Source organism: Petaurus breviceps, unplaced genomic scaffold (genome assembly GCF_028583685.1).
Source record: "Petaurus breviceps papuanus isolate PSGF00001 unplaced genomic scaffold, PetGlider_PUasm1.0 91041, whole genome shotgun sequence".
NCBI lineage: Eukaryota > Metazoa > Chordata > Mammalia > Diprotodontia > Petauridae > Petaurus > Petaurus breviceps.
The window spans coordinates 27,480,676-27,496,273 of NW_027187400.1; the positions used below are offsets into that span (position 1 = coordinate 27,480,676).

The 15,598-nt window shown below is 46.7% G+C and overlaps 2 protein-coding genes across 5 annotated transcripts in view; both read right to left on the reverse strand.

The window, feature by feature from the left end:
* VAMP3 (vesicle associated membrane protein 3) overlaps positions 1 to 11,319 on the reverse strand; it is a 166,872-nt gene extending 155,553 nt beyond the window's left edge. The window contains exon 1 of the mRNA XM_069079400.1: positions 11,310 to 11,319. The gene's annotated coding sequence lies outside the window, so the exon portion shown is untranslated. The remainder of the gene's footprint in view (positions 1 to 11,309) is intronic.
* CAMTA1 (calmodulin binding transcription activator 1) overlaps positions 1 to 15,598 on the reverse strand; it is an 894,751-nt gene that overhangs the window by 139,161 nt on the left and 739,992 nt on the right. The gene's annotated exons all lie outside the window — the stretch shown is intronic.

Sequence of the window (15,598 nt, forward strand, 5' to 3'; positions counted from 1 at the left end):
CTCTCTGTGTCTCTCTCCATCTCTACCCCTTCTATCTGTGTCTCGCTCTTTCTTTTTCTCTCTCTCCATCTCTCCCCCTCTCTCTTCTCTCTGTCTCTCTCCTCTCTCTGTCTTTTTCTCTCATCTCTTCTCTCTCTCTCCTCTCTCTTCTCTTTGTCTCTCTGGTCTCTGTCTCTCTCTGTCCATCTCTCCCTCCCTCTCTCTGTCCATCTCTCTCCCCCCTCTTTCTGTCTCTGTCTCTATCTCCTCTCTCTGTCTCTCCTCTCTTCTCTCTCTGTCTCCTCTCTGTCTCTCTGCATCTCTCCCTCTCTCTCTCTCCTCTCTCTTATCTCTCTCTGTCCATCTCTCCCTCCCTCTCTATCTATCTCCCCCCCTTCCCCTCTCTCCCTTCTCTCTTCCTGCCTTCTCCTTTTTTCTTTCTTCATGCTCTCATTTTTATCCCCCTTTTCCCTTCTTCACTGTCAACGGAATTTCTCATTCCAGTAAAAGCAACCAAAGGCTGCTGAATCTGGAGTCAGGGTGTCTTGGGGAGAAGGGGCTCTCAGGGCTTTCATCCCATGAGACCAGATTAGATCTCTTGGTCCCTGTGCTTAGTGGCCACGTGCTGTACTGGTGGCTTAGCCCCCTAGTAAACTGGAAGTTCTAGGAGGGTGGGGACTTTGTGATACCTCATTTATATCTCCTCCAGCCTTTAACCTAGTGCTCTGAATACAGCAAGTACTTAATAAATGTGTGTTGAGGTTGTTACTGGGGAAAGGCCTGGGGCGGTCACTTTTCAGACAGGCCTGCTTTTTTCCAGTCCTCAGTTTCTTCACCTGTACAGTGAGGTGCTGACATGGACCATTTTCAAGGCTTCTTGCCGCCTTTGTCATTCTTTATTTGAACAGCCCTCCCTGCTCCGACACTTTATGTCCTTGGTGTCCATCCTTCATGCTCGAGGAGGACCAAAATGACGTCACTGTTGGGGTCAGGTACGGTGTGTCCGGCTATGGCTGACCAGGCCAGCAGGCTCTTGGAAGGCTTGACCACAGGTCTGGCACAGATAGTCCATGTGAACATTTGGGTGGATACTCTCCATCTGCCCATCTCATGTGTCTTTGAGTTACTTCAGTTTTACTTTGCTCAGAGAGCACACCCTCTTCTCTGCTGTGGGCACGCCATGCTGGGTGGTCCTGGCCAGTGTCTCCATGTATCATAATTGATTCCAAGGTTCTTCAGAGAGATCTTGAGAACATCCTTGTGTCACTTCTTCTGACCTCCGTGTGAGAACTTGCCTTGTGTGAGTTCTCTGTAAAACAGTCTTTTAGGCAATCAAACAACGTGGCCAGCCCAATGGAGTTGTGCTCTCTGCAGTACAGCTGGGATGCTTGGCCCTTCAGCTTGAGAGGGGACCTCAGTGCCTGAGACCTTATCCTGCCAGGTGAGCTTCTATGTTCTAAGGCCTCTCCCAACTGACATTCTATATTTGAGCACCTTTTCCAATTCTGAAAGTCTTTGGTCTATCTTAGACTCTTGATGTCCCAAACTGAATGCATTATCTTTCCCCTCAAACCCACTGCTTCCCAAACTTCCCTAATACTGCTGAAGGCCCCACCATTCAGGTGTTCTCCTAGGCACATCACTCCCTCTCACTCTCCCTATCCCATCAGTTGTCAAGTCCTGCTGGTCCTGCCATTGCAAGATCTCTCACCTATGCCTTCTTCTCTCCTCTGACACTGCCATCCCCTTGGCACAGGCCCTTATCGCCTCACGCCTGGACTGTGGCAATGGCCTACTGCTGGCTTCCCACCTCAGGCCACTCCTTACTCCGGTCCAGCCTCCACTCAGGGCTTCTGGTGCTCTTCCTAAAGTGCATATCTGACTATATCACTTCTCTATTCAAAAAACGTCAGTGGCTGCCCATTATTCTTAGGGTTAACTATAAGATCCTCTGGCATTCAGAGCCCTCCATAATCTAGTCCCCTCATACTTTTCAAATTTTCTTGAATCTGTTTTACTGGCCCCCACATATTGTGAAATTCAGTGACTGGCCTCTTCAGCTCTGTGCTTCCTCCTCTTCTTCCTCCTCCTCTCTTTCTCCTGGCTTCCTTCAAGCCTTAGCTAAGGCCCTACCTCTTGCAAGAATCCTTTCCCCATCTCCCTTAAAGCTAATGCCTTCCCTCAGTGATTATCCTCCATTTATCCTAAATATATCATGTTTTTTTCATGTTGTCTTCCTTATCAGATCTAGAGCTCCTTCAGAGCTGGGAATGCTTTTGGTTTGGGGCTTTTGCCTTTTTGTTTTTTTGGTATCCCTAGTGCTTAGCCCAGGGCTTGGCATGCAGTAGGTGCTTAATAAATGCTGGTTGACTTGACTTTCCATGTCTAATGTGCCATGTTTCCTGGTCCTTCCCAGTTTGATGTTCTACATTCTTTCCTGGCTCTGGCATCCTCTGATTCTGTGGGATGTCCTCTGCCTTGCTTGCCCCATCTGCTCACACAGCCTGTGTCCTCTGAAGTTACTCCTGTGTCCCTTTGCATCTTCAGATGCCCCATCACTTTGTTTTATCCAATGTTAATGGGATTATGCTTACAGGTTGTCAGCTTCTGCGGCCCTCCCTCTGTGGGCAGAGGTCCCCACATCCTGGGGTGCAGACCAGGACCTTCCCTTGAGCATTGATCTGGTACTTATGGCATGTGGGAGTTTCGAGCCCCTAGATGCCCTCAGTTCAATTAAATAAATATTTGCTAAATGCCTACTAAGTACCAGGCATTGTGCTAAGCACTGGAGATAAAATAAGAACAAGAAAGACAGTCTCTGCCCTCCAAGAGCTTACAGTCTAATGAGAGGAAGACAGCACAAAAAGGAAAATGAAAGGGGGGGAGGGAGCCCTAGTGGGGGCATCATGTTCTGTGGAGTCAAACCAAACAGAGCTGCTTCTGAAAATGAAGACTTGTCTAGAAAGTTCTAAGAATTCTGAGTCCTCTCTCAAGGAAGGCTTTGAGAGCCCACCAATCCCAGGAGAGAGGTGACTGAGGGCACTGAGAAGGCAAGAAGGGTGAAAATGGAGTTAATCAACATGGTGATGAGATTTTGGGTGATCAGCTCATCCTGGGGGAGGCCTGACACTCTCGGCATTCACCAAGCAGAGCTGCTGATGTTCCATCAGCTGCTGATGGAACATGGAGAGTTATCTGGGCAGTTCTGAGTCCTCTCTCCAGGGAGACTTTGGGAAGAGTTTATCCCTCCACCCTCCAGCCCTCCAATCAGAGAGGAGACTCTAAGCTGCTCACCCTTCTCTGGGTAACCAGAACTTAGGGGGGGATGAGTTGGAGACTGACTTTGATGGGCAGAGTTCAGCAAGACCACTCTTGCTCTGTGAAGATCCTTCAGCCAATTGGGGTCACATCTCCTCCTTTTCTAATTCACCCTTCCCCAGGTTTCCTAGAGTGAAGCAGTCATCAGAAACTCAGAGTTTACTGCAAGTTCACAGAATCATAGTCTTAAAGTTGGAAGGAATGTTCTCCAACCCTCTCATTTTACAGATGACCCAGCTAGCATTTTGGCAAAGCTCAGACTAGACTACTTGTCATAACACGGGGTCATAGGTTTGGGAAGGGACATTAGCGGTCCAACCTTCATTTTATAGATGAAGATGAGGAACCCCACAGAGGTTATGGGCTGGTTATTATGGCACCTTCCAAGTTTGATATTCTCTGATTCTGTGACTTGCCTAACTTCATGCATTGGCAAAGCCAATATTCGAACTGAACCCAGGTTCTTCTGATTCCAAAGCCAACACTCTTTACACTCAGCTGTGTGGGCATCTAACTCTCAATACAGGTTTCTCTCCAGTCTTCACGGCATCTCTCATACTACACTGTGAGGTTTCTTGCAGGCTTTTTTTCTTAACCCCGAATTAAACTAGGATGGGCTTTTGGAGAATTATGATGTATTCATGATGTAGCATGAAGTTGTTTTCACATCTTCCTCTTTACAGGGATCATGTTTAAGTTCTTTAACCTGAGCTACAGTTAGGGCAGGAAGCTCTGCCTGTGGTCTATGCCTGGAGGGTTTCTGTCCCATTTCTTCCTGACCTCTTCTCTGGCCAGCCTTATTTCCTACTACCTGTGATTTGTTTTGCAGAGGAATGTCCTCCCAGTTGGGAGCTGAGTTTATCAGTCAAGGTTGAGCCTGTGATGCTTGTGGCGGTGGTAGGGTGAGGTGAGTGGGAAGCCTCTCTGTGATCCTTCCAGGACTCACTCTGGCCATTGGCCTCTGGCAGGAAGGAGCCTCCCCCATCCTCTACTCTCCAAGCCTGAGGACAAGGCTACTTCTTCAGTCACCATCCAGGGGTCTGTTCTGATTGTGTTCATTCTCCAGCTTCCTCTCCTCCTTATGTTGTGAAGGTTATAAAATGAAAACCCAGCGAAGGGTGACAGATTGCAAGCAGAGAATTTCTGGATGCTTAATGCAAATTACCTACTTCCTGGCACATCCAATATGCAGATTGTCTCCCTCCCCTTTAAAGGGAAAAAACCCCCCTCTCCTATGAGTTGGTGAGTTGTTAGTACTGAATATCAAATACTATCAAGACGGCTTTTAACATGTCACGCTCTGCTTCCCGACACATAATGAATCAGCGGGAAAGGAGATTTCTATAGGGAAAAAAGTGCCTTATGAAAGGAAGGTTAATAAACATATGCACCAGTTCTCCCCCTCCCTCAGCCCCCTCCCCTGTCCCTCCACCCTTCCTTAAGAGCTACAAAAGTAAAACTGGTTTAAAAGTACATTTGATTAAATTTAAGGTCATAACCCGGAGAGAAAAAAGAAAACAGAGGAAGATGAAAGGGAATTTCCAGTTTAAAAACAAAACAAAACAAAACACCTCCCAAATGACAGGGGAACAGACCTGCCAATCATTTTCACTTTAACACAGAGAGAGCTGACTCTGGCAGAGGAAACCTTCCTTGGGAGCATTTCCTAGGATGATGCCCCGGCAAATCTCTGTTTCCTGATTACCAGGAGATGGAGAGGAAGGGAGATGGAGGGGGGAATGTGTCAGGAGTCCCCTCTTCCCAGGGGACCCCTCTCAGCCCTATCTGCTAAACATCATTCTCAGGCCAGGGCCCTATTCCACCTTGACAGAGGACAGTGGGGGTAGGTGGGAAGAGAAGGTAGTGCTGGGAGCCAACGGTAAGTCGGGCCCACTGTTCTCCTTCCAAGGAGCCAGGCAGCAGTGTCTTGTGAAAGCCACGGGAGGTGGAATCAGGAGAGCCATGCGTTTGAAGCCTGCCCCTGAGACTCACCACCTGTGAGGCCACACCAATACAAGTTACACAACTGTTCTGAGCCTCGGCCACCCTCTCCGTAGTTTCTTTTCTGTCTGAACCTGCAGTATCACTGGTATAGGCAAAGGCGTCCAACACACAGCATTCTAGAGAGCTGCCTCATCCAGATTACAATGTGATCAGAACATGTTTAACAAAGTAAATAAAAACACAATAGAACATTCCTTGTTCCATCGTGTCAGAGAGCTCTGGGTGACCCCATTTGGGGTTTTCTCGATGAGATACTGGAGAGGTTTGCCATTTCCTTCTCCAGCTCATTTTATATATGAGGCAAACAGGGTTAAGTGATTTGCCCAGGGTCACACAACTAGTTCTGAGGATGGATTTGAATTCAGATCTTCCTGACTTCAGGCCTACACTTTATCCACTGCGCCACCTAGGTGCCATTAACACCTTACTCCCCACCAGGTACAATTATCCCTTCCACATTGTGGGGCTTAGAGGTAGGGCCCCTGTAATCTGGAAAATCTGCATAAACTTTCTTGGCCCTCCCCTTGTACCAGGGAAGTCTGAATTTTTTCTTTTTCTTTTATGGGCTGTTTTACTACAAAATTTGGGTTAGGTATTTGGTCATAGGCTGTATCATCTGATGACCTTTGCATTGTAGTCTGAGGCTTCCACAAAACTCCCCCCAAATCCCATTTAATTTCTTATGCTAATCGTGATATATTGAAACCACAACGGGAAAGTCACGACATGGAAGGGCTGACTGTGCTCTGCGATCCACGGACACTGGCCTCTTGGGTGTTTCTCACATAGGACGCTCCATCTCCCAACTCCGGGCAGTTTCTCTGGCTGTCCCCCACGCCTGCAATGTCCTCGCTTCTCATCTCTGCCTCCTGGCTCTTTTCAGGTCCCAGCTAAGATCCTGACTTCTGCAAGATGTCCTTCCCAGTGACTCAGGCAGGCAAGAAACATTTATTAAGTTCCTACTTAATAGGACCAGGCACTGTGCTAAGCTCTCCTTAATCTTAGTGTCTTCCCTCAGAACATCCAAGGGTCACAGGACCAGGGTATATTAGGAGATGGGCTTGGATGATTATTAATAAATATGCATTCCTTTGTAATTTCATTTCTCTATAATTGATATTCACTTATTTGAATACATGCTGTTTCCTCTACCCCCAAAAGCACAAATGCTTGGCTCATAGTAGGTATTTAATAAATGCTTACTCAACAATTGATTGAATAGAATGTAAGGTCCTTGAGGGGAGGAATTATTTTCATTTAAAAAGTCTTTGAATCTTTTATACTAGGCATGAATAGGCACCTGTTGAATTGAATTTATAATACAACATAGCCTTATGCTCCATGGGACTCCTGGGAGATCTGAGAGATCCCAAGTGGAAAGAGCTACCATAAGCAAGAGTGGGTTTGAACTTCCTTCCTGCCACTACACTCAGAACAGCTGGGTGGGCAGTGAACTGGGGAAGAGGAGAGAGTACAAGTTCTGGCATCAGGAAGACTTGAATTCAAATCTGGCCTCTGACACTTACTATCTGTGTGACCCTGGCCAAATCACTTCTCCTCTTTGCCTTAGTTTCCTCGTCTGTAAATTGGGGACAATAATAGCACTTACCTCCCCAAAAATGAGCATTTTCAGAGTTGTTTTGAGGGTCAAAAGTGATAATTGTAAAGCATTTTGTACAGTGCTGGCACATAGTAGGTGCCACATAAATGTTAGCTATTATTATTGTTGTTGTTAATAACACTACCACCACTACTAATAATAATTGTTATGATTATTCTTTGTTACCAGAATAAAGCAGAATTGGATGCAAGGATTTCTGGCTGCTCTGATGATAGGTGCATGCTCTTTGGGGGTGGGGGTAGGGCAGTGGGGGTGAGGATGGATACGCTGCTTGTATGAATCTGAGCCAGGGCTCACAGTGAACCTAAATAATAATTTTGGAGGGAAGGGCACTAAAAACTGGAGTGGGAGGCAAGGAAGAATCAGGAAAAGCTTCATGTAGAAGGCAACCCTTGAGCTGAACCTTGAAAGAAATCAGCAGTTCCAAGAAGCAGACGTGGTTGGGCTGTGGAGAAGTCTGAGGCAGAGAAGCCAGCCTGGAGGATATAGCAATGTTCTATGTGAGTGGCAAGGAAGGCCTGAATCCAGCTGGTGGCTGTGTGAATGGAGACAAAGGGAGGGATACAAGAAACCTGTGGAGATTGACGTTGGGCGGCTGGTAGAATAGCAAGGCAGAGAGGATGACCCTGAGACCATGCCCCTGGGTGACTAGACGGCTGGTGGGGTGAGTCCCAGTGGCAGGGACATCTACAAGATGAGAAAGACAGTGAGTTAGGATTCCTGTGGCTTATCTAGTTCAAAATTCCTCCGAGGCAGCTGGCGATGTGAGGCTGGAGCTCAGGAGAGAGACTAGGGCTGGATATGTAGCTCTGGGAATATCACATAGTTCAATCACATGGGTGATTGAACCCTGGGGAAGGATGAGATCACCAAAAGAGGAATTGTGGAGATAATTGAGAAGTCCCAGGACAAAATGTCCCTAGAAGATGACTGGATACTGGGAGTGGGGGAATAAGGACCTGGCAAGGGCTGGCAGCTTTTCTTTAGCTGGGCACTGGAACAGAGAGTAGACTCCCCATGGTTTCTGACTTTCTGACTCTATGTCCTTTCTGCTTTGGCTCTGTCTGCCTGGGCTGCCCTCCCCACCACTTTTAGCCTGTTGAAACCCTCCCTGTCCTTTCAAACTCTGCTGTGGTGCCACCTCCTAACAATCATGGTCATCCAGAGAGTGGCCTGGGCTGCCTCTGGAGGTGGGGAGCTCCCCATCCCTGCAGTCTTCAAACAGTGGCCAGGTGACTGCTTCTTGGGGATGCTGAAGAGGGGATTCTCACTCAGGTACCAAGTGGACTTGACAGTCTCTGAGATCCCTTCTAAAATGTGAGATTCTCTGAATCTGGGCAGTCAGTTTTATTTTTAAAGGGTGGAAGTGACAGGTCTGACCTGTGAGTTCATTGGTATATGATTTGAGAATGGCCTGGGATCCTAAGAAATCCAGGCATTATATTTCAGGGACAGAATTTGAACCTGGGTCTTTCTGACTCCAACTCTAAGGGGATCTCTCATACACTGTGTTGTAAGAGGAGACCTGAGGTGCAGGGTGACACATGGATAACCCATCAGAGCACACAGGAATCATGTCTTCCTCATTAGAAGGGAGGTCATCCTCCTCTGGCTGCTGTCTTGGGAGGAGGCCTACAAACACAATGCCAGGGTAGTTTCCAACCCCTGTAAATGCCATTCACCAAACATCTAGTGCCATGGATCCCATGCCAGACACATTTTCAGCCAAGAAACTGGGCAGAGGGAAGGGAGCTCCTTGTTGGTCCTGTTCATCAGGTATGTCTGATGGGGTCCATTCTTTACTTTCTAACCAAAGGTTAAGGCCTCTGGAAAGCAGGCCAGGTGGTGCAATGGATAGAGCCCTGGGCCTGTAGTCAGGAAGATTAGAATTCACATCTGTGAGACTCTGGGCAAGTCACCTCACCCTTTTTTGGCCTCAGGTTCCTCACCTGTAAAATGGGGATCATAATAGCACCTCTCTCCCAGGGTTGTTGTGAGGATCAAACAAGATAATGACTGCCTGGTGCTTAGCACACAGCGCCAGGCACAGAGGAGGGCTGTGTAAATACAAGTTATGGTCACTCCTGTGGCAGCTCCATGGCGCTTACTGCTGTCTGCCCTCTCTCTGAGTGGAAGGAAGAATGCTTTCAGAGAGCTGAGAACCACTGGTGCTTCCTCCCCAGCTTCCCCAGGAGTATGAGCCTTAGAGCCCCAGACCTAGTGCTGGCAGGGCCTCACAGGAACCTGTGCTCACAGGACTCACTGTGCCCCCCATTTCAGGGCACTTCCACTGCTAGGAGGGGCTCCCTTACTTTGGCCTTCTTAGCCTCTGTGCTGAGGTTTCTTTAGCAGATGGCAGGGTGCAGGGGGAGGAAGGACCCAGGCTGTCAGCAATGCCTGAGTTATGCAGGGCTCTCTCCAGCAACAACAGCAGCCACTCTCACTTAATAAACTGTTGAAGAACTGAGAGGGATGGCCCTGGTCTTCTCTCTTATTCTGTCTTCCTATCTCTCTCTCTCTTTTCTTTCTCTCCCTCTCCCACCTCTCTCTCTCCCTCCCTCCCTCTCTCTCTCTTTTCTTTCTCTCTCCCTCTCCCACCTGTCTCTCCCCCATCCCTCCCCCTCTCTCCTTCTCTTTTCTCTTCTCTTCTCTCTCTATTTGTCTTTGTCTTCCTGTCTTTGTCTTTCTGTCTTTTTGTCTCTCTCTCTTTATGCCTCTCTGTCTTCTTCTTTTAGTCTCTTTATGTCTCTCTGTTTCTATCTCTCTGTCTCCTTGTCTTTGTCTCTCTGTCTCTTTGTCTCTCTCTCTCTCTTTTTGTCTCTCTTTCTCTCTCTGTCTCTGTCTCTCTCTCTCTGTCTCTCTCTGTCTCTGTGTCTCTATCTGTCTCCCACTTTGATTTCTCTCTCTTTGTCTCTCTCTGTCTCTGGATCTTTCTTCCATTTCCTTCTCCTTCCTTTCCCTCTTCTTTCCTTTTCTGTTTCTTTCTCTCTGAAGAGACAAAGGGATACACCACTATTTTCTGACCTTAGAAATAAAGGCCAACAGAGAGTGACCACTCAATTGACCTTGGCCACTACCACCCAATGGCCAGAGGGTTCTAGAAGATATTAGCTCTTCAGCTCTCACAAGGTCCTGGGGAAGCAGGGGAGCTGTCCCCTTCAGTCCCTCACTTCAGAAATTAGCTTGGGATTTCAAGGTAGGGCCTGATTTGGGGGGAAACCACTAAACCAACAAAAAAAAATGCAAAGATTGTTGGTTGATGGTTTGATGGAATATCAGAGATGAGCTGACAAGGGAAAGAGTCTGCTCTAAGACAAGGAGGCAGCAGAGCTGGCCTTGGGATCCAGGCCCTTGGATGCCAGCGCTAATCCTCCGTCATGGGGAGCAGGGCCAGTGACCTTGCTGGGGGAGGGGCAGAGGAAGAGAAGAATGGGGAAGGCTGCTCTCTATTCCCTCCCCCTGCCCATCTCTGAACAAGAAAGCTCATTGCCTTCATTTTTAGTTGTAGTCTGGTTGTAGTTCCCTAGGGGCAGAGGGATCTGAAATAATGAGCGATGGAGCAGGGAGGAGAAGGGAAATGAGATTACCTCCTCTGAGACCAACTAGCTGTATGACCATAGGCTTGATGATTAACTAGTCTGAGCCTCTGGGTCTTCCTCTTCCTCAAAAGGGAATCATGGGATCCTAGACCTGGAGCCAGATGGGGATGCAGAGTCCATCGAGTCCTCATTTTACAGATGGGGAAACTGAGGCCCAAGGAGATGAAGTGTAGTATTTCTATGTCTGTAATACCTACCTCCAGCATGCTGGGCAGACCCAATGTAGCCAAGCTGAGGGGGGGAGGGGACAAGGACAAGAGTCCCAGAGGATGGATTGCAATCTGTATCACTGCTGAAAATACCCACAAGGATAAGACCCCAGATCACCTGGATAATTTGAATAGTCTAAAAGCTAATGTATAGGGTTGTTATGGGAATCCAGTGAGCTCACATCTATCTCTATCTTGCTGATAATGTAACTTATCATTATTACCTCAAATACTTTCCAATCCTAGAAACGACAGCAGCCTCGCTGAAGAGACAATAGTTTGAGATTGGAAGGTCACTTGTGGGGTAGGTAATAGAGCACAAGCTCTTACCCTGGGGCTTATGGACCATCCCCTCCCAAAGAGTCTATGGATAAATTTCAGAGGATCCGTGAACTTCCATGGGAAAACAATGACATCTGTAATTTCACTGATCTTGAACTGAGATCTGGCGTTTGCTTCAGTTACAAATGTAGGCAACAAGATGCTTCTGAGGAATCCATAGGCTTCAGCAGACTGCTAAGCAGGGGTGGGGGGTGGGGGTGGGGTCGTGAGGATCTCTGTTTTAGAGAGTATTCCTGGCCCCATGTACATTGTACTCAATGGCCTCTAAGGTCTATACCTATAGCTCTGAGATTCTAGGAGTTTGGGGGTCTAATCCCCCAAGATTCTCTTCTGGTCCTCCCCTCTGCTCTCTCTACACTCTCAGTAATCACACTTGCCCCTGTGGCTTTAACCATCACCTCTGTGCCAATAATTCCCAATCTATAGATACAGCTCCAGGCTCCCCCCTTGAGCTTAAGTCCTATTTCACCAATTGCCTATTAGACATTTCCAATGGAATCTCCTGGAGATATCTCAAACTCAACGCGTCCAAAACTGAACTCATTGTTTTCCCCCTCACATCCTCCCCTCTTCGAAATTGCCCTGTTTTTGTTAAAGGTGCCACCATCCTTCCAGTCTCATGAGTTTATAATAGCATCATTATATATGGCTTTTCATTCTTACCTTATATATACAATTGGTTGCCAAACTTGGTCATTTCTATATTCACAACAGGTAGTTAAGGGGATAGGACACTGGACCTGAAGTCAGGAAGACCTGAGTTCAAATCCTGCTTTGGGTACTTACTAGCTGTGTGACCCTGGGCAAGTCACTTCACCCTGTTTGCCTCAGTGTCCTCATCTATAAAATGGGGTTCATACAAGTGTCTACCTCTCAGGGTTTTTTGTGAGGAACAAATAAGTTAATATTTGTAACTTAACCTTGAAGTGCTATGTAAATGCAATCTATTATTATGATCGTTTTTGTTGTTACCTCTTGAATTTTCCATTTTCTCTCTACTCACACAGTTTCCATTTTGTTTCAGGCCCTCATCATATCCCAACTAGATTATTCCAACAACTTTCATTCTGATCTCCCTTCAAGGGTTCCCTGACTCCACACTGCTGCCAAAGTAATTTTTCTCTAAAGACAATTCTGACTACATCACTGTCCTAGATGATAAACACCAGCTACTTACTCCCCATTGCCTCTAAGATGTGAAATCTTATGTTTTTTGTGTGTGTTCTGGACCCTTTTGGCAGTGTCTGGTGAAGCCAATGGGCTCCTTCTCAGAATCATGTTTTTAAATGCATAGAATAAAATACATAAGATGACAAAGGAAACCAATAATATTGGTATACAGTCATCAAAATATTATTTAAAAAACCTCATGAATCCCAGGTTAAAACCTTCTGATCTAGAATCAAATATAAGATCCTTTGTTTAACTTTTAAAGTTCTTTACAACCTGACCTCAACATATCTTTCCAGCCTCCTTAAATATTCCTTTCCCTCCCACAATCGATGGTCCAGTCAAACTGGCTTCTCTTCTTCCCACGTGACACTCCACCTCCCATCTCCATACCTTTGTCCTGGCTGTCCCCTCTGCCTGGAATGCCCTCCTCCATTACTTACTTCTACCTTGTTCAATATTAATCCTTAAACACCACCTTCAACAGGACCCTTTGCTGATCCTTCTCTCCCTGACAACAGTTAGCACTCTTCCTGTCCAGTTACCTTGTATTGAATGGCTTTCTGTTTATTCACAGTTATGCTATATATCAACCTATATATTTAGGCTCTCTCTATACACATACATATACATATATATGTATATATACAAACATAGACATACACACACATATACATACCCCTTCCCAATTGGAATGCAGGCTAGTTGCAAGTAGGGGCTGATTCATTCTCTGTATTTGTACTTAGCATGTTTTCCTGATGTCTAGTAAATGCTTGTTGATTGACTGACTGATTTCAAGCAAATTGTCATGGGTGTGACACAACCATTGAATTGGGCAGAATTGTCCTGGAATGACAGGGGCCAAGCTACTCTCTTTGTGAGAGGCAATTCTGGGCTGGCTCTGGAAGCCACCTGTGGAGCCCCATCTCAGACAACCCAAAGCAATCATGGCACTTGAATGAGGTACTTCAGGAGAAGCTGGGTGCAGGAGAGAGAATGCTGGATTTGGCACCAGAGGACCAGGATGGAAACATCTGTGTGACCTTGGATCAGTTTTCTCTCCTCTGGCCTTTATCTTCTTCATCTCTAAAAGGAGGGGTTTATATTAGGGAATCTTCCAGTTCTGAGTCATAGGCTCTGTGATTTATGCAAGAAGGAGACCCAGGAATGAAATTTAGGAAAGGAGAGCCCCAGCTGAGAGTTGCAAGGAACCTCCTTGGGTCTGGCTAGGAGACATAATGCAGTGGGAAATTCACCAGACTAGACTAGGTGTCTGAAAACCTGGGTTCTAGTCTCAGCTTTAGTAATCAATCACTCAACAAACATTCACTACTATGTCATGGGGCAGTGTGCTGGGGATACAAAGAGGAAGGATGAAATAGATTCTGCCTTCAGCCTCTATCCAGCTAGGGGAGGCCACATATACATATATGGGTCTATGAAGAACATAGACAATGGGAGAGGGGGCAGCTGGGGGAGCAGAAAAGATCTCGTGTTGATTCCCCCCAATTTATCTCATATATATCTGGTTCCTACCATTGCTTGTATGTTGTCTTCCCCACCGGAATGTGAGTTTATTGAGGGTAAGGAATGTGTTTTGCCTTCCTATGTGTCCCTAGAGCTAAGCACAGGGCCTGGCACACAGTAGGCTTGTTGAATGATACATAGAAGGTGGTGCATGAGTTGAATTGTAGAGGAAACTAGGGATCCTAAGGGGCCATTGACTTATACAGTGATCTTGGGCACATAGGTCACTGCTTCTTTTCAGGTCTCAGTTTCCTTACCTGTAAAATGAGAGAGTTAGACTAGATGGCCCCCTAAGAAGTTAGCCCTGATTCCATCTTGTCCCTGGAGAGACTGAAAAGGAAAAGTGGAGGGAGAATCCTGGAAGAGTGTGTTTCCATTGAGGCTCCTTGGAACAGATGGGGACTCCCCTAATAGGTTTGTACTCAACTTTGTTCTTGGGCACTGGGGATCATTGGGAGGATGTTGTAGCAGAAGGAATGGTGATAGTCAAGGCAGTGGTCCTTCTACCATGGGCTTACCACACCTTTCTTTGTTCTGGACTCCCCACTTCCCTGGGCTGGTGGGGAAAGCATGGGGGAGTAGCTCCATCCTAATCCTTGGGAACAGTGGGCTTCAGGGACTCCCCTGCCGAGGAAGATGGGGCACAGAGGGCAGTGGGAGGCTGCCTCAGCTTTTCTGTCCTCCAGGGAGCCCTGGCCTGCTTGGTTGCCTCATTCCCACTCGCTACTAGCTTTTGACACAAGAAGGCTGTCTCCATGGCAACAGGGTCAATGGGAAATGGCAGGCGCCTTGGTTTAATTTTCACTCCATCCTTGTTGACAGCAATAAAGGCCTGTTTCTGATTCCTTGGTTCAACTGGATGGAATTGTCACCAGATTTAACTTTTCATAACCTGACACCCACACACTATTTAATTCCCCTTTCCTCTCCAACAGTTGTCCTTCCATTTTCTTATCGGTTCTGGGCACAAAGTCTTCTTGGCTCTCCTTCTATAGGCTAGTAAGATCAGAGATTTGGAGGGATGGAAGGGACCATAGAAACCTCATTTTTGAGTTGGGAAAACAGTCTGAGTGGTGATGTAACTGAGCTAAATAAAGTGATGGTCATGGGATTAGAGGATCTTGGGTTAAGAGCTGGAAGGGGACCTTGGAGGCCATTTCATCCAGCTCTTTCATTTTATAGATGAGGAAACTGAGGCTGAGAGGGTAAATCATTTGTCCAAGGCCATTTAGATCAAGGGTTTATGGGATCATTGATCTAGGACTGGAAAGGGACCTTAGAGGCTGTCTGACCCAATTCCTTCATTTTACAGAGAAGGACACTGAGGTCCAGAGAAGTTAAGAGTCTTGCTCAAAGTTAGTACAGAGACAAGATTTGAATCTAGGACTCCAGTGTCAGTGGGCCCCTTCCCCTGTACTATGCTGGGATAAAACCTGGGCTCTGACTCCTAAGTGCAATGCTGCACCATGGACAGCTAAGGTCAAGGCCAATATTTATATGATACATCAAGGTTTGCAAAGCATTTTACAGATTCCTCTCATTTGAGCCTCATGAGAAACCTTGGGAAGTGTGTGCCCTGGGCATTATTCACTCCATTTTACAGATGAAGAAAACTACTGCTTAGATGAGCTAAATGACCTGCCAGTGGTCACACAGCTAGTCAGTGTGGGAGTCAGGATTCAAACTCAGATCTCTTCAAACTCCATTATATTATGAGAATGGTGTCTGTGTGTGTGTGTGTGTGTGTGTATGTGTGTGTGAGAGAGAGAGAGAGAGAGAGAGAGAGAGAGAGAGAGAGAGAGAGAGAGAGAGAGAGAGAGAGAGAGAGA